The 19,118-nt window shown below is 40.1% G+C and overlaps 1 long non-coding RNA gene across 2 annotated transcripts in view; it reads left to right on the top strand.

Annotated features, from left to right (window-relative positions):
- Nucleotides 1-19,118, top strand: part of LOC112543694 (uncharacterized) — a 47,510-nt gene that overhangs the window by 22,554 nt on the left and 5,838 nt on the right. The window contains exons 3-4 of one of the 2 annotated variants that reach the window (XR_012902025.1): nucleotides 4,340-4,377; nucleotides 11,646-19,068. This is a non-coding gene — a long non-coding RNA (uncharacterized LOC112543694). Of the gene's footprint in view, nucleotides 1-4,339; nucleotides 4,378-5,682; nucleotides 19,069-19,118 lie in introns of both variants that reach the window. The other variant, XR_012902026.1, reaches the window with a different exon arrangement.

Raw genomic sequence — 19,118 nt, 5'->3', positions numbered from 1 at the left:
TCAGAGGTAATGCTATATCTACACAACATCCTCTGTCAGTGAATTTATGATGCTCGGGGGTGTCAATGTTCCACCCACACAAGTGAGATAAAGTAACTTTTACAGGCATAGCACTGTGTCAGCAGGACAGCTTCTCCTGCTGATGTAGCTTATGCTAGTCCTGGAAGTGGTTATTTATGCTGATGGGCCAGCATAGGGTTGTCTTCACTGGGCATGATACAGTGGTACAGCTGTATCAGTACAACGGTGCTGCTGAACAGACATGGCCTAAAGTGGCTTCAGTTTGCTTTAGTGTAATCCCCTCTGAAGGTAGCTTGACTTCTGAATGAGACCGTCCTCATGGATTTAATGCCCTTTAACTAATGTACTTTAGAGAGTCACCTTTAATTTTCCTTTTAATTTTCCCGAGTGTTCCAATGTACATATGTCACCTCAGAGAGCAGAGGAAGAAATTGCATGTAAAGAAAATAATCTCATTCCAATAGGGAACCAAAATTTTCACTGAAGAAGCAAACTGTGCCAGCTATAGTCAAAAAAGAATACCTCCATTGTGAAACAATGCGTTGCCGGACATTTCTTCCCTCTATAACTCTGGAGACTTTTTTGCCCCTCTCAAAGAAGGGTCTCTTTCCCCTCACTCCCATATATACATTGTATGTCAACATGGGGACACGCATATATTCATGCATACGCAAACACAATTATCTCTATATAGTGTATGTATAAGCTCATTTTCTCACTCGCTCTTGATAGATATGATATCCTAAAAATAAGTTTTGGTTTTCTTCATTTAAATCATTGCTCTGAGATAGAGCTGGAGATGAGGGGCTAAGGATGCAGACTGCTGTGGGGAGAAAGGACAACCACAACCCTCTCTCACCCCAGCAGCTTGGATGAAAAGCTCCAGTCCATTGCTGCTGTAGCTCCAGTGGTCATAACTGGGGAAGGAGTGCATGCCTCCCCCCTCCCCCAGCTGTGGGATGGACACACAGGCAAACAAACACACAAAAAGAGATACTCTCTGAAATATATAGTAGATAGCTGCCCCTTTCTTTACTCCTGCCCCCTGCTGATCCAATGGGGTTATAGCTGTCCTGGTCCCCATCTCTACCCCCTTGCTGCCCTCTGTGGTCCTTCTGCAGTATAAGTCCCTCTTACCACACCCCTCCCTTTCCATTTTATGAGAAACAATTGAATTCTGGGCACATCCCATTCTCCTGGTGCAACCAAACACTGATCTTGCTTTCAGTTATAGTAAGAGGAAGCTGCATACCAAAATTGGTAGTCTTAGCTCTTACCATTTAGGCGTTCTTGAATAAATGGATTCACAGACAGACAGATGCACAGTTCTAAAATATATAGTAAAATATAAAGTGGGGTGTCTGTCACACACATGTTTATTGCCCTTTCCAAAAAGCCCATCACAAACATTGTGTTATCAGATTTTGTTGGCTTTTTGAAGCCTCATACTAGTTGAAGAGTAAAGCCAATAAGAAAGAACCCTGTGGAACTCACAAGAGAACTCAGAATGAAATGCTGATCATTTTCACAACAAATATCACTGAAAAATATCCTTAATATTTGGGCAGCTCTGGTTCTAACACTCCTGCTCATCTTTCACAGCCAACTGCTGATAAGTTGTAATTTATGTCATAGAGTAATCTCAAAGCTTACCATTCAAAACTGCAGTTAAGACCTGCTGGTGTCATTTATCTCAAATATGTTCCTCAGGAGGCTGATAGAGGACACACTCTATCATGTAGTGTTCAAGTGTTTGTTAGATTCTCCACATTCACATGTGGGGCCATTCCTCAGCTTCCACTTGTTTATATTCTCACCAGTCTTTCCTATCATTTCTCTCACTCATTTTAGAGCACACCAGTGTCCCTCTTTGAGGTCAGTGTATGAAGGGTGTCGTTTTGAAGGAACTGGTTCTCCAAGATCACTGGCATTTCCTGCCATTTTGTGACCTCAAAATACTACAAAGTAAGGGATTTTCAGGGGGAAAAGCTTTTTTCTCATCTTCAGCAGTACAATGTGACCCTGAAGTGGATTCTTTAGTCATGCACCTGTTTTTGTATCTCCATTTTATTGAAGGCATCCTGTCTCAGTGATGGTACAACTGAAGATATGCTTATTTCATAGTGCTGGAAGAGACCTTGAAAGGTCATCCAATCTAATTCCCTGCCCTCACAACAGGACTCAGTACCATACCTGACAGATTTGCCCCAAATGGCCCCCTCAAGGATTGAGCTCACAACCCTTGGTTTAGCTCTTGGAACTAGCCTTCTCCCTCCCCCGTCCCATATAGCTACTGTGCAGGAGTGCATTTCAAAGTCCTAGGAGTAATTTTACAGGATTGTGTTCCACATCAATTTTTTGTGCATACCTTGAGCATGGCCATACTGAGGCACAATACTTTACAAATCAGTGACATAGAGTGACACTGTTGCTTGGAGTGTTTGGGAATCAGTTCCCCATTTTGTGTTAGTGAGTTACTGGAGCACACAATTCCTAGAGTTTGCTTTTTTCTAGCTCCATGATGTACTCTTTGAATATTAGCATTTAGTATAATGTGACACCAGCCATGCACAGTTCTCAAGGATTTATCTGATGTTTTTGCTTGGCTGACAATGTTTCTAGTGGAAGGAACACACTTGAATCTTCTACTCAAGGACTGAAGAACAATTACTATTTTCCAAACATGTTCAGCTTGAATGAGCTTAATGCCCTCAAAGCTTTCCAGCTGAATAGCAATGCAAAGATCATTTGCATAAATGAATCTCCACACATCAGGGAATTCTGGTTGGTCATTGGTATACTCATTAGGCAGCAAGGGTGACAGTTCTGAATCCTGGAGCAGTCCACTACACTGAACACACCATCAACTTTTCTGGCTATTATATCAACAAAGAAACTTTGATTCTCAAACAGAGATGATGAACTCAACCATCTTGCTATTTCTCAATTCTTTTGCCAGTTTCAGTAGAATTGTATGGTGGTTCAGTGTCATAAGCAGCCAGCAAATCATCAAACACAGTCCCTGTAACTTTAAAGTTTTCAAAGCCATCTTTTACGTAGCGAGTTGTCCACAGCATGAATGTCCTGGGTGAAAATGACTTGATCATCAGTCAGGGTATGTCTACACTACCCCGCTAGTTCGAACCCCGTGTAGCGCGGCTACACGGGGCTCGAACTAGGTAGTTCGGACTAGGTTCCTATTCCGAACTACCGGTACACCTCATGGAGGAATCCTAGTCCGAACTACCTAGTTCGAGCCCCGTGTAGCTGCGCTACATGGGGTTCGAACAAGCGGGGATTTAAAAATGGCGGCTCCCCGCTTATGCAAATGAAACCCGGGAAATTCAAATCCCGGGCTTCATTTGCAAGTGCGGTACGCCTACATTACCCTCCCTAGTTCGAACTAGGAGGGTAGTGTAGACATACCCTCAGATGCTCTTCTGCAACTTGTGCTGTATCATGCACTTATATAGTTTTCAGGTTGAGCTGAGAAAGGCTATTGGGTGATAACACTTTGCAGAATTAGAGTTTTTATATGGGTTAAATAGTGCAATCCCTTTGGCTGTCTCCATAGCATGGGTACCTGCATTGTCTCTATGTGGGAATTAAGGAAGTTAAGCAACTATCATCCTAAAGTGTGGTAATAGTTCATTAGAAGTGCAGGTTAGACCTCCCTTAGATTAGACCCTCAGGACCTGACCTTGGCGATGGAGCTCCCCAGCCACCGCGGCCCCATTTCTCCTTCACCTGACCGGGGATCCCCACCTGGGACGAGGCTTGCCTTCTGCCCCACTTTTGCCGCTCACTGGTTCCGCTGCTGCCCCACCCAGCTAGGGCTCCCCAGGGATGGGGCTCCCTAACCGCATGGCCTCACTTCTCCCCCATACAACTAGGACTCCTCAGGAACAGGGTTCTCACTCCACAAGGTTCTGGGGCTCTCTGATCTGGCAACATTCCGAAAATCTCAGATTTCAGAGGTTCAACCTGTACTATTAAGTCCAGTTATCTTTCCACTTTCACAGTTTTCATGGCTTGACATGAAAACTGCTCATACTGCTGAGCTGCTCGCTGTAGAGTTAGGGTGTCATAAAGTGAAAGAGTCCTCATACCCCATTAGTTAACTTCTTTTGGTTCTTATGCAAATCCAACCCTTACCTTATTTTTAATTGTCATGAGACTTTCTGTAGTCTGTGTGTGCTCCTTACTCTGTCACTGTATTAATTAAATGAAATTATTTTCAAACAATCTACCACCATCATATTTCCATTGTCATTTATCTCAAGTTTTAACATCTCTCTTTTCTTGTTTCCCTTTTTAGTGACCTTCCTTTAGCCCTGTGGAATTGGTTTAGAGCATGTAAGTAATCTCAATGACTTAGTAACAAATGGAATTTAAAAAGTTAATGATTACAACTATTATGGGACTTATTGGCTTATGCTAGTCTGTGCTGGCTCTGTACCGGCTCTGTACCATCAGTAGTAGTTAAATGATAAGAACATTAAATAACAGTTACACTCCACTGCTCTGACAACATTGAATGCCAATATGAATGTAAAACAAAGAAAAGTTTCTCAGTACAGCTTATCATTATAACAAGCCCCCTTCAATGTATTCTCAAAAATAAATACCTCATTTGAGGAGAAATGTATCACTTTAACAAGAATCCATGTATATATTTATCTTGCTGTTTATAGGGCCAACCCTTAGCTCCCTGGCATTTGCTAAACTGTTTTGCCTAAGGAATGAAGTTGATATTCTGAGGTACTTCTTTAAAAAATACATATTAAACCATGCCACAAACATTTATCTGAAAAAAATCTCTCTTGTAACAAGTTTTAGTTGCTTCTTTGGAACAGAGAAATACAATTATTAGGCACAATTATAAAAGAAATTTATTGACCTGATACCCAATGAAATCAGTGAAAACAGATGCATATTTCTGCAAATATACTAAAATGTTTTCTTAATTCAGAACAAAGCAAAAGCACTTATATGGATTATAAGAGCCCTTGCATGGTGCTATCTGTGGACCTCAAGCTAGATCCAGTGACTCGGAGTTAAGTTTACTCAACATTTCTGCAGAATTTTTGCAAGTTAGCTGCAAAATACAATACCAGCATGCGTTGTACATACTCTACTTTTTTTACCACTGTGTTGCTGTTGATCTATCACTAGCAGATGCTTTGTTCTAGTATGGTGGGAGAGTGGATGTTATTAAGGATAGAGGGCCGATTCTTATTTCACATACACTATTTGTATACTCCCATGATACCACAATTTTCAGTTGTAGTTGCTCTTACTTTATAGAAATGAAAGAAAAAAAAAAGAGAAGAAAATCAGGAAGTCCATAGCCCAGTTGCAATATGACTTTTTAAAAATTATTATGATGGCTTCTCTTTTATGAGTGCTGCTTTTCATACTGCACTTCATTTTCTCCCTGAACCATTGTGCCAAATTCTGATAGCAAAAGAATGTCTATTGTTAAGAATGTTAATCCCTGGCTGTACTATATGAATAACTAATTTGGGTTTTGACCCTCTCTTCTAAATTAAATCTGGTGAATAATTAATCAGTTTCAAAAGATTCTAAAAGTACCTGTGATTCATAATCTGTTGTTCCTAATGTTTTAATTGAAATCAAAATTCTCTTTTCCATTTCTAGTTTGTTTGCTGCCCATCCTTCTCCTTCTCCTTCTCCTTCTCCTTCTCCTTCTCCTTCTCCTTCTCCTTCTCCTTCTCCTTCTCCTTCTAAGACCTTCTTTTACTCATTTGGTATAATGAGTTTGTTTGCACTTTAAAAAATAAACTATTCTATTCTGTTTCCTTATTCTTTTTTTTTACTCACACTCACTTTAGTATGCTCCATCAAATGCATCCATTACTGATAGTGTTCATACAAAATAGTAGTTAAAAATCATGTTGAGGTCCCAAATGCTTCTACCTACTTTCTGAGTTTACTGAATAGTTTCAGTGCCCTCCTAGCAAAATGGAGGTTACATTGGGATTGTACTGCTAAGATATATCCTCCAGAGACTTCTTACTACTGGGGCCTCAGTCTGACCCTAGAAATACTGCAGAAGTGGAAACTGAGGAAAGGGAATCTACAGGGTTTTTTTTTTTTACAAGTTCTGAAACTTTAAAAAAAAATTATTTGTATACTGTCCTTTATATCTTTTTATGTGAGTTTGATTACTAAAGAGTGATGAATTTGAACGCCTGTCAAGGAAATGCATAACCATCTCATATGGGAGTTCCATCAAATATTGTGTATATTATTTGTTTTTCTGTATGATAAATCAGCTTTATTTCATTAGTTATTTTTTAGAAAGTCATCACTGAGTGAGTCCTTTAACGCATGGAAATCATTTTGCTTTCTTACCTTATAGTTCTGCATCACATGGTTTGCCTGGATAAGTAACTTGTCCCAAAACCATGTCAGCCATCAAAGGATCAATCAATTGTTCAGCCATTTTTTCTGCACAGAGTTAATATTTCTAGAGATCCCAAAAGAAATGTGCTGGTCCTTTAAATTCTACAAAAGAATGAGGCAATATATGGCCACAGAATAAAATGCATTGTATACATGGGCTGTTTACAATGCACTATGCTAGGTACAGGGCTGTGGAGTATTTTTAACAGTTACTGCACCAAGTACAAATATGTTATTATGACCCAGTGGAATTTGTACAATGTCTGGGGAGAAAAGAGAAAGAAAGAGAAGAAGAACACAAAAATGACTGCATAATGCTGTTCTACTATACAATCAACTTTACTACTTTAACACACAAAATATGCTTGGCAAAACATGTGCTGAGTAAGTAAACCGTTAGTGATCCATTTGGGATTGTACATTACTTTGAAATTAATTGTTTGTGCAGAAAATCTTCATTTTTAAATGGCTTCTGAGAGACCTGCTGTGCTGTTTGACTGAGTAAATGATTTCTGCTTCTTTATCAAACAGTGCAATGACATTTAGAGGGAAAAAAGAAGAATGAACCAGTATTGCTCTCCCACTTCCTGTAGCCTCACAAAATGTCATTTGTATCATGCTGGGAGTTAGTCATACAGCAATATAAAACACTTAAAATGTTTTGACTTCTGAAGTGCTTAGATAACTTAGTTTTAAAAAAAAACCAAAACCATGCGGCCATCACCTCAGCTGAAAGTCAGTGGAGGATAAACAATATATCAGAGGATCTGGCCCATTGTTTTGTTTCTTTCAACTATAACAAGTTTTTCAGCAAACAGTAAAATGTGTTTCCAAACTTTATTCCACAAGGACATCCCCTGTCCTGTTCTTGTTGTCCCTGCATTTTTTAAATCTTTGTTTTTTTCCTGTCCAAATCCTTATATTGCAGTGTCCAACTCACTTCATAACGAAGGCTGTATAAAGCTTCCTTTGGAGCTCATCAGCTGGTGGGAAGGCTCACTACTGAGTAACATGAGATGATCTTTCCCCTGCAAGAATTTAGAGCTTTCTCTCCACAGGTCAAAGCTCATGCTACCCTAGGGAGAAGTACTGATTTTTTTTTTTAAATGTCAGCTTCCTCATATCCCCAGGTCCAAACAGAAAACTACGGAGGTAGCCTGAAAATGTGTTTTTATGTTCCTCAGGGGTTCTTTTTGTTCCCCCTCCTGTTTTTTATGAGGAGCCTTATCTTTGGGTAATCTCTTCTGCAAACATAATTCAACTACCATCTCTATGTGATTCATTCTCAGATCCACCTCCTTACTCCAGACCTGGAGCCTTCTATCCAAACTAAAATCTCGGCCTTTCTCTCTGACATCTCTGTATGGATATCTAGCCATAAACTCAAATTCAACACGGTTAGAACAGAGCTTCTAATCTCCCACTCTAACCACACACCATCCACCTTTTCCCATACTCTGCCCACTGTGGACAACACCACTATCCTGCCTGTCACTTAGCCTGTAACCTTTATGTAGCCTACAATCAGGACCTTTCACATTCTGACTACGTCTCAGTCTTGCTAACACTTTCTGCATATTTTCTGCAAAATACAGCCTTCACTATCCATCCACACAACTAACTCTCTCATCCAAGCACTCATCATCTCACATCTTGACTACTGTAACATCCTGGTCTCTGCCCTTGACAAATGCCATCTTGCACCACTCACATCTGTTCAGAGTGCTGCTGTAAAAATTGTTTTCCTAACCCATCACTTTGATCATACCATCCATCTCTTTTGCATCCCTCCATTGGTTCCCCACTTCCTTATTGTATCAAACATAACCTGCTTGTTTTTACTTTTAGGGACCTTCATAACCTATCTCTCCCCATTCAGCAGGTCAACTTACACCTCTGATCAAATCCAATGTTGCCAGCCTCAACCATCCACATTTAAACTTTCAAGCAAGCTAACACAATATTCTTCTTCAAAACCCTCCTTTCAAACTGTCCATGAAACCTATAAAAATGATCTTTTTTACAACTGTTAGGTTGCTGGTATGCTGAGAGCTAACCCAGTGTTTCTCAACCAGTGGTACGAATACCCTGCGGGGTACTCAAGAGAAGTCTGAGGGGTACGTCAACACAACTGAAAATTATAGAAAACTGAATTTTTGTTTTACAGTGCTTTATTATTTTTGTTTCTTTTACACCCCAAAATTTCATCACCCGTCCGGCTACGATTAGGTTTTTTAAACAAATATGTTGCAATGGTAGAAAAAAAATGTGTGTGTCTGAAAACTGTAGTTACTGGGGGTACTTATAATTTTTTAAAGGGGTGCTTCATAAAAAAAGGTTGAGAAACACTGTGCTAACCAGGGTTGTCATATTTTGCTTCCCTCTCAGCAGGTTTGTGTCCATCTATTGCTTATACTTAGGTAGTATCTTTTGTGTGCATGTGCATGCATGTATGCAGTGCCTAGAGGGTTCCTAGACATGATAGTATACAAATAATAAAATGAGCTTATATTTTTGTACCTCAGTTTTACAACCCAATCCCTGAAGTCTTGTCATGGCCATCAACCTACTGATTATTGATGGCTAGCTGATATTCTGTTTGGAGCCATTTAGCACAACTGATTAGTTTTGCTCAAGGTACATAAGAAGCTTTGTGTTGAGATGTCTCCTCTCCTGTGAGGAGTCAAGCAGCCATGCTCAAATCCCCCTCAGCCTTTTTTTGGCTCAAAGAGAGGAGAGCAGAAAAGGAAATTTAACTTATGTCTTCCATATGGCAGCAAGCTACCACCCCTCTATCATTAAGTAGAGAAAATCAACCTTAGATCCACAGTCCTCACAGACATACTTCTGAGAACTGGTTCTCTAGCATGTTAAGTCAGGAAGGGTAGAAGTCCCAGTGGGACTTAGAAGACCAAGGCTCACTTCCTTATTCTTTCACAAGCTTCGTGTGGCCTTGCCCAAATCACCTGCTCTCTCTATACTTCAATTACCCATCTGTAAAATGCAGCTAATAGAACATTCCTAACTCATGCTATGGGAAGGGGGCATGTAAGCCCCTTAGGTATGTTTGTGAGTCTCATATTTCAGAGAAACTTTTGCTTTATGCTTCTAGTACCCCATATGTTTTCATCTCGCCTTTTGCCTTTGTTCCACTTCTTTATGGTGTAAGCAAAATGTATGAGCCCCATTTACATATTTCTCCTAATTTTTTTAATATCAGACTTAGATTATTTTTGTTAAATGAAAAGTTAAGTTTAAAAATAATAATCCCCTTACCCAAAAGGAAGAAATGGCAGCTTTACTGCAAAACAATGTTAATGTAGTGTTTTTGCAACTGCAAGGCTATCCAAAAGTATCCTGCAGTGAAAGACTGTGGTTTGCCAATGAACAGACATTAGCACAGTTGTCAGACAATAAAGTAATATTACAGCAGTTTTATTCCTAGAAAACAAATTTAAATACAGTGGGCCAGATTTACTCCTAAAACTGCAGTAATAATAATAATGACTATACTTAGCTCTTTATTCACTTTCCATTGGTAGAACTTAAAGTGCTTTACAAAGAAGGATTTCATTATCCCTGTTTTACATACGAAAAAACTGAGCAACAGAGAGATGAGGTGATATCCCCAAAGTCACCCAGCAGGTCAGTGGTAGAGCTAGGAATAACTCAGATTTCCTGAGTGCTAGTTTAGAGCTCTATGTAATAGAATACACCACATCTCTGTAAGAGGCACAAATTTGGTTCAGGCATACCACCTTAACAAGACACAGAACATACCTCTAAGGTTATCCCCAAATCATGGGACTCACTAGAGTAAGAAACAAAAGACAGAACTATGTAGCACTTTAAAGATGTAGGCTGTATCTAGACTGGCAAGTTTTTCCGCAAAAATCATCTGCTTTTGCGGAAAAACTTGCCAGTTGTCTACACTGGCTGCTTGAATTTCCGCAAGAACACTGACAATCTCATGTAAGATCATCAGTGTTCTTGCGGAAATACTGTGCTGCTCCCGTTCGGGCAAAAGCCCTCTTGCGCAAATAATTTGCGCAAGAGGGCCAGTGTAGACAGCACAATACTGTTTTCCACAAAAAAGCCCTGATGGCTAAAATGGCGATCGGAGCTTTTTTGTGGAAAAGCGAGTCTATATTAGCCACGGACGCTTTTCCGCAAAAAGTGCTTTTGCGGAAAAGCATCCTGCCAATCTAGACGCGCTTTTCCGAAAATGCTTTTAATGCAAAACTTTTCCGTTAAAAGCATTTCCGGAAAATCATGCCAGTGTAGACATAGCCTAAGTGCTACATAGTTCTGTCTTTTGTTTCAGCTACACCAGACTAACACGGCTGCATCTCTATCACTAGAGTAAGAAAAGTGATGTTTCACACACACACAAAACTGTCTATTTTCAGTTTGGGGCAAAATCTGAAATGTAAATGACAATTTTCATAAAAATTGTGAAAGCTAGAAAAAACTGATGTTTCCCCACCTTTTTCTGATTCCCATTGAGCAGATGTAACTGTTCACAGTGGAATAATAAGAAATCTGCTGAGTTACCAAAAGTGAAAACCAGATTGATGATATTCTGTTGGTAACTACACTAGTGCCATAATAATTACAGAATTTTCCTAATAGATCAATACAAATAGCTTTGGAAAAGAAAAGAGATGCAACTGAGGTTCACTACATAAGTAACGCCATTAGTCAAAATATGGTAATATTAATCCTATGCAATGCTGCAATAAGTTTATACCTTATAATGTCAATTTGTAGTTTATTTAAATCTATGTCTAAGTGACATAGAAAACTCAATTTTATTTCCAATAGTAGCTTAGCCACTTAGGCACCGATTTTTAAAGGCAGTTAGGATTGTGGCTCTTAGTATGCAAAGCTTAATGGATTTAGGGACCAAAATCTCATTTTCAGAAAAGATTTAGGCACATAGGTGCCAGAATCCTATTATGCTACGTGCTTATCAAATGTGGACTCTTTATTGAGAATTAATTAGTATTGTTTAGTATTACAGAGCCATAGCCCATCAGTAAAAAAAACTGGTAAACAAGTTTTAAGATTGACTTTTCAGCAAGAAGAAGGAAATATTATTCAGTCAAGATGATATGATTACTTCTTTCATTCACTTCATTGTTTATACTTCAAACATTGTTACATTGACTGGTGCTATTTTCTCCATTTGATAGCTTACAAGAAATTGTCATCGGAGTCCACAGATCAAATGAAGCCTATGTAATTTGCAATATTAAAACAGGTATTTTGCTACTGACATGGGCATTGTCCTTAATCTGGTAGTTTACCATTAATTTAACATAGGTTGGGGATTTTTTTGATCTGTGAAAATGTGTGCCTTTTTTATATCTATTCTTGGAAAACATAATCTTAACCAGACAAAGACATATATCCCTCTGTACATCCCAGCTGTGCCATTATTTTCCTGACTGTTTATGGAAAACAAGATAATGTGTTTGACAGCCTTATTTTTTTTCCACTGTACTGTTCTAACCTAAGGAATGTTTCTACCACAACCATGTGTTTCCACTTAATATTCACTGTTCTCTGACAATATTATTATTCTAAGCAATGCATGGGAGAGTGATGGAATCCATTCTCCAATTTACAAACATGAGTTGTACTAACTCCTCATCTCCATGGCACCTCTTAACTGCTGTACCTGGTGATTTACTCATGAAAAATTAAAATGCATAACAGTGTCATGTTGCAATTTTTACAGAGGCTGAAAATACCTCATTGTTGATTTCTTGCAGGAGGAATACTGACATTGTCAGAGTGAAGTCACAGCAGACTTTGAGTTCCATCCTATTTGCAAAATCTGTCATAGCTGTAGCTCTTGGGGAGGCGGTTTGATCCACCCTGATCTGCTATGCCCTCTCCCCTAAATAAGATGCAGAAGATTAAACATCTGTGAATGTAAAAGGTAGAAATTCATCTAACATGCATCCCATACATACACACTTAATTTATGAAAAACGAATTGTGACAATGCACGGTTTTATAAAGGATATAATACCATGTATTGCTAGCTCTGTGGTACACTGACATGCATTTTATGTAGGTCTATGCCCTAGAAATTGTCAGCTGTAAAACAAAGCCAATATGCCAAATGCTCAGACTCATCTACTACAAGTTCTTCCCTCTTGAAAGGGAACATAAATGGTACTTACCCATATCTCTGTATTTTCTAGGAATTTATGAGTAAATACACAGGATTTAAGCATTAGCTTTTTCTAAAAGGAAGAGACAAGAGACATTCTCTTGTGCATGTATAATTCTGGTAAATGCGCACATGGAGTAAGCAGTAATTTTCATATGCATTTTTGCAAATTCTAAAAATCCGCTTCAGAGCACACTGCTGTGTGGTATACAAATATGTTCTAGCATCTTCCACTTGCCAGTGAGAAACTATACCCCAGGGTGGATTAATGAATTAATGTATACTTGAAACTCTTCTTCCTCCACGTGCCTTGGAATATGCAGCCACCACTGAATACTGATGTGGTAGCAAAATCCTCATTCTGTTAAGTCAGTTGAAGTCTCTTTGTCTTCCATGGGCTCAGTATCTGACCCATGATTAAGGCTGAGATTTAGTTATGGGTATTTTTAATAAGTCTTGGACAGGTCATGGGCAATAAACAAAAAAATCATGCCCCCATTACCTGTCCATGATTTGTATTACAAATACCCCTGACTAAATCTTTGTTGAAGATCCCTTTGGTAGAGCTGATGGGGGTGGGGATGGAAATGGGGGATAGTGAGAAGTGAGGGACAGGGCCGGCAGTACCACCTGCCAGGGACTACAGAGCAGTGGCTACTTCAGCCCCCCCCAAGACCATCCCCCCCATCCTATCACTGCTCCTGATGCCCCTGACTGCTGCTCTAATGAACCCCAGGACAAACTGCCTAGGGCCATGCAAACAGCAGCCAGTGCAGCTAATCCCAGGAACCACCTTAGCGACAGCTGGTGCGGTTGACTGTAGAGCCGCTCCAGCAGTAGTCATTGTGACTATCCCTGGAGTCAGCCACACTGGCCACTGCAGAAGTTACAGAAACGTCTGTGACAGAGATAGCCAGGATGCATGAAAAACAGAAATTCTAGAAGTTGGGATGCCAGAATTTCATGGTTCAGGGATTTCTACCTCATCTGAGCTGGAGAAGGAAAAGAATTTCAGACTCAGGAGCCTCAAGCCATTATTGTAGAATCATAGTACTGGAAGGGATTTTGAGAGGTCATTTAATCCAGTCCACTGTATTCATGGCAGGGTTAAATTTATAGACCATGCCTGACAGGTGTTTCTCTAACCTGCTCTTAAAAATCTCCAGTGATGGAGATTCCACAACCTCTCTCGGCAATTTGTTCTGATGCTTCCTAACCGTTAGGAAGTTTTTCCAGGTGTCCACCCTAATAGACCCTTGCTGCAATTTAAGTCATTGCTTCTTTTCTGATCATTAGAGGTGAAGGAGAATATTTTTCTCCCCTCTCCTTGTAACAGCACTCTAGGTACAGTTTTGTCTTCTGTTCTCCAGACTAAAAAAACCTAGTTTTTTCAATCTTCCCTCATAGATCATGTTTTCTTGACCTTTAATCATTTTTGCTGCTCTCCTCTGGACCTACTTTAGTGTGTCCCTTTCTTTCCTGAAATGTGATGTCCAGAACTGGACACAATACTCCAGATGAGGTCTAATCAACACTGAGTACAGCAGAAGAATGACTTCTCAGGTCTTGTTTACAGCACTCCTGCTACTGCATCCCAGAATGTTGTTTGTTTTCTTTTTGTAATAGTGTTACACTGTTGACTTGTATGTAGCTTGTGATCCATTATAGCCCCAAATTTCCTTCCACAGTACTCTTTCCTAAGCAGTCATTTTCCATTCTGTACTTGTGCAGCTGATCGTTCCTTCCTAAGTGGAGTACTTTGCATTTGTTCCTATTGAATTTCATCCTGTTTACTTCAGACCATTTCTCCAGTTTGTCCAGATCTTTTTCAGTTTTAATCCTATCTTCCAAAGTGCTTATCTCCTCCTAGTTTGGTATTGCCCACAAACTTTATTAGTGTACTCTCTGTGCCATAATCTAAAGCATTCCTGAAGGGAACTGGACCCAGAACTACTCCCCGCAGGATCCCACTCATTATGCCCTTCCAGCTGGACTGTGAACTACTGATAATTACTCTCTGGAAACAGTCTCTCAACCACCCACCATACAGTAGCTCCAGCTAGGTTGTATTTTCCTACTTGTTTTATGAGGTCACGAGACACAGTATCAAAAGCCTTACTAAAATCAAGATACAGGTAGTCCTCACATTTCTGATGCTTGACTTACAGTGAACATCACTTACAACATTTCTGAATTTACCCCCAGATTTGACTTACGGACATTGGTTTAAACTTTATTATACTCCATCCTGCAAGGGACTGTATTGAAGTTCTGAATTGCAATGTTTTGGCTTATGACTCAGTGTTCAGGAACTAACTGTGTCATAAGTCCGAGGTCTGCCTGTATACATGTAGGGTGCGTCTAGACTGGCAAGATTTTGCGCAAAAGTGGCTGCTTTTGTGCAAAAACTTGCCAGCTGTCTACACTGGCCACTTGAATTTGCACTTTGTAATGTACAAAATCAGTGCTTCTTGCGCAAATACTTTCATGCTCCCGCTCAGGAAAAAGCCCTCTTGCGCAAGAGGGCCAGTGTAGACAGGGAAGAACTGTTTTGAGCAAAAAAGCCCCGATGGCTAAAATGGGGATCAGGGCTTTCTTGCACAAAATCGCATCTAGACTGGCCACAGATGCTTTTGTGCAAAAGCACTTTTTGCACAAAAGCATCCGTGCCAATCTAGACACGCTTTTGCGGAAATGCTTTTAATGGAAAAATTTTTCCATTAAAAGTATTTCCACAAAATTATGCCAGTCTAGACGCAGCCATACTGTATACTACTGCTTCCTCCCTATTCCCAAGGCTAGTTACCCTATTACAGAAAATAATTGGGTTGGTTTGACATCATCTGTTCTTGACAAATCTTGACTCTTATTTATCACAATTATCTTATAGGAGTTTACAAATTGCTCAATTATTTGTTCCATTATTTTTCAGGATAAACTGACTGATCTGTAATTCCCCCCTCTGTAAATATCTAGAGCCTCCTGCACTCTTCATCTAGATTAATTTATTTTCCTACTTTGTATCTCCGCTGTCCTGAAGTTTCCTTCCACTTCCCAGTCTCCCTCATACACAATCTCTAATGTCATCTTCCTTGCTCAAGCCATCTTCAATTTAGTTCTGTGCCTAATCATGTTCTTGGCCTAGTTTGAAGACTGAAAACCCTCTCCACCCATCTCTTTGCTACAATAAACGAAACTAACAAAAACCTGGGATTTAATACTACTATTTGTATAATGACACCTTCCTAACCTTCTCGGAAGCAATCTCATTAAATAACTCACTCCAATCTATCCTCCTTTGCCTCTGAGGTCTCTATCGAAGTAACTGGCCTTCTTAGGTAGGTCTTTATTAATTTCAGCTCACTGAAGCTCCTTTCATTAGCAGCCACAGTTGCTTAAAGACAGCAGAAACTACTCAGTCCATTTCTGTGTTAGGGAAACACTAATTTAAAGACCTTTTATTAATCTAGTTAAGGCAATCAGTGGGTGCCTTTGTTTCCAAATAATCCTTAAAGTTTTACTTACACAAACCAGTGAAAAACTCAACCTCCATTCACAAAACTCTGAGTTTAAGTGGTCAGATTAGTTGCTTGCTAACTTTCAAGCATTCTTTTAGGGGTTTTCACTGCTGAGTTTTTTCATTGTCTCTCCGTCAAAAAAAGGAAACCCTACTCTCATCTTCATCATACTCATCTTCTCATCTAATAGCAATAATAATGTGTGTAAAATGGAGTTGGAGTGGCATTAAAAAACTCTGAGATTTTGCATTACTTGCCTTTTATTCTTTGAAATTCCTAAAATGTTGTCTTGTACAGCAGCTCTTTCCTTACATGCAACAACAATACCACAAATCACAATTCCAATGCAGCAGTTTGAAGGCCACCAAATAAACAGTCAACCATTTGATCAAGATTTTGCAGAGTCAAAATCTGGACTCTGCAATTTTTTCTCACACTGTTATTTTTGCTAAGGTTTGTGGATTACCTCTCTGTCAAAATGAGGAACAAAAACTCTAAAATGTTTATTTGCAAGCTGTCAGCTTCTGACTTAAGATTGTGTGAAGTCTTGATCTCTTTAAAAGCCTCAAAAGCATCCTCAAACTGATTTTTGTTGTGGATGGATGATCATTTAATCATACTTTGGCATTTTCATGTATTGCTGATATGCCTTTTTAAAACAGCTCAATGACTTGTAGAAGCAGAAAACAGAGTATATGATCTCTGAACATTCATTTTGACATACTTGGAGCTAAAATGGAAAAAGTTGGTGAACCCAGTTTTACAGTTCAGAAAAGGAAGATGGGGAATATGACTGCAAGAGCAAGCAAGTGAAAAAGAATGAAGAGGAAAGAGGTGAACTGTACATTAACCAATACTTCTGGCATAACTCTCTCCATTAGGAATTTTGATAAAGAGGTAGACTTGCCTTTCTATGCATTCTCTAGGCAAAAAAACCCCCCAAAAACTAAAGTTCTAAATTAACAAGGCAATTTTCTATCAAAAAACAGCAAAAAGAATTAATCACATATGGCCAGTAGCTGAGCATGTTCAAAGTCAAAATTCTGCCACATGCTTTCAATTATCAAACTGCTTTCAGCATAATAACCTGAGAATCTAGCAGACCTTTCTGTCCTGCAATCAGAGTGTCCTGGATACAACAATTCACCACCCAGCTTCATGCAGCAATAGGCACTCCAATACCCAATAAGCTTGACAAACCCAAATCAACAACTTCACTTGCTAAGGGGAAGGCTCAGAAGAACAAGTAACAGAGTCCTCCATGGATTTTTCAACAGGAGCATGATCAAACTTCATTCATTGAAAGAAACTTTAAAGCTCAGTCACAGTTTTCTGATCTTTTTTTTCCGTGGCCTGCTGTGGCAATCCTTTCTGTGACAGGTTAGTGCCACAGATTTAAAATAATCAAATAAACATAGATTGTGATCAAAGCTATGAGGAAATTTCACTGTACCCCAAATCCAGCCCTCACTCTCACTACATCATGAAAGGAAATTCTTGGGCGGTGGGGAGTGGGATGCACAAAGGTGTGCTGGGAATTACACAACCCCTTTATGAAGGTCAGCTGTGGTAGACTCCAAACATAGCTATGCTCAGGGGAGTTAGTGTGAGTTGGAAGCAAATATTTATTTCTGCATGGGGCTTTTTCCTTTTAATAATGAACTACACAGAACATGCAATGTGGTTCAGTTAATATGACTAGGCAAATTTTTAGCTTTGTCTTGATTGATAAGCATTTACATTGGTAACCTTAATGTTTCACTTGAGTGATTTTTTTTTATCCATACTGTACTGAAAAGGTGGATTGATTTTACCTTCCTGATAATTTGTTATGTTATGAAATAACCATTCCAATACGTAAGTAAATTTTCCTCATTGTTTTTGTTTGAATAGATGATCAATGAATAAATGACATGATGTGAATACATGTGTATATACTACCTGTGTGTGATGTCACAGCATACATTTACTACTACTGCATACTGCTGATGCTTAATCAGTGTATCATATAAAGCAGAGCTATCCTCCTGGACTACATCTAGACTGGCATGATTTTCCGCAAATGCTTTTAACAGAAAAGTTTTTCCGTTAAAAGTATTTGCGGAAAAGAGCGTCTAGACTGGCACGGAGTTATTGTTATAATGATGCGCTTTTGCGCAAAAGCACGACTACATTGGTGGCGTGCTTTTGCACAAAAGCAGAAGCCCAGAGCCATTTGAAGAGGGCAAAAGGGCACCAGCCCTTTCTGGGAGTGGGGGCTGGAGCTCCTTTCAGACATGTGTTTAAAGGGATCTCGCCAGATAGCCATTTGTCTCCTGCTCCGTGCTGTAGGACCTCTTGCAGGGACTGCCAGCCCTAGCAGTTATGGTGGTTGCACTCTGCCTTTTGGACACCACTGCCTTTTGCCACCTAGTGCTTTTGCCTGTTTTTTTTTCTTCTTTTGCCTTGTTTTGTCTGCCATGGAGCCAGGGGTGGCTATGTGCCTGCTCTGGCCACTACCGGCCATTTTGGAGTGCCTGCAGCTGCTGCTCCAGGCTGGTGCCCTCCTGTTCCAGGACCAGGAGGCGCAGATCGCTTTGGACTCCCTCACCACGGAGGCCATGGCGTCCCTGTGGCATCCCCACCCCACTATGGAGACTGGACACCAGCACCGACTGGTGGGACCGGCTGATCCTGGGGCAATGGGGCAACCAGCAATGGCTCCGGAACTTCCAACTGTGAAAGTAGACGTTCCTAGAGCTGTGCGCCTGGCTCGCCCCCGCGCTCCAGAGTGCCACCACCTGGCTGCGGGCACCCATCCCCGTTGACAAGAGGGTCGCCATCGCACTTTAGAAACTGGCCACCTCGGACAGTTACCGATCGGTGGCACAGAAATTCGGGGTGGGAAGATCCACTGTCGGTGTCGTCATGATGGAGGTAAGTCCTGGGGGGAGTGGGGAGTGAGGTGGGGGGAGGGTGCTGCACTC

This window comes from Pelodiscus sinensis, chromosome 2, assembly GCF_049634645.1.
Source record: "Pelodiscus sinensis isolate JC-2024 chromosome 2, ASM4963464v1, whole genome shotgun sequence".
Lineage (NCBI taxonomy): Eukaryota > Metazoa > Chordata > Testudines > Trionychidae > Pelodiscus > Pelodiscus sinensis.
Note: the sequence above shows the minus strand (reverse complement) of the source record. Positions and strands in the feature narration are given on the sequence as shown.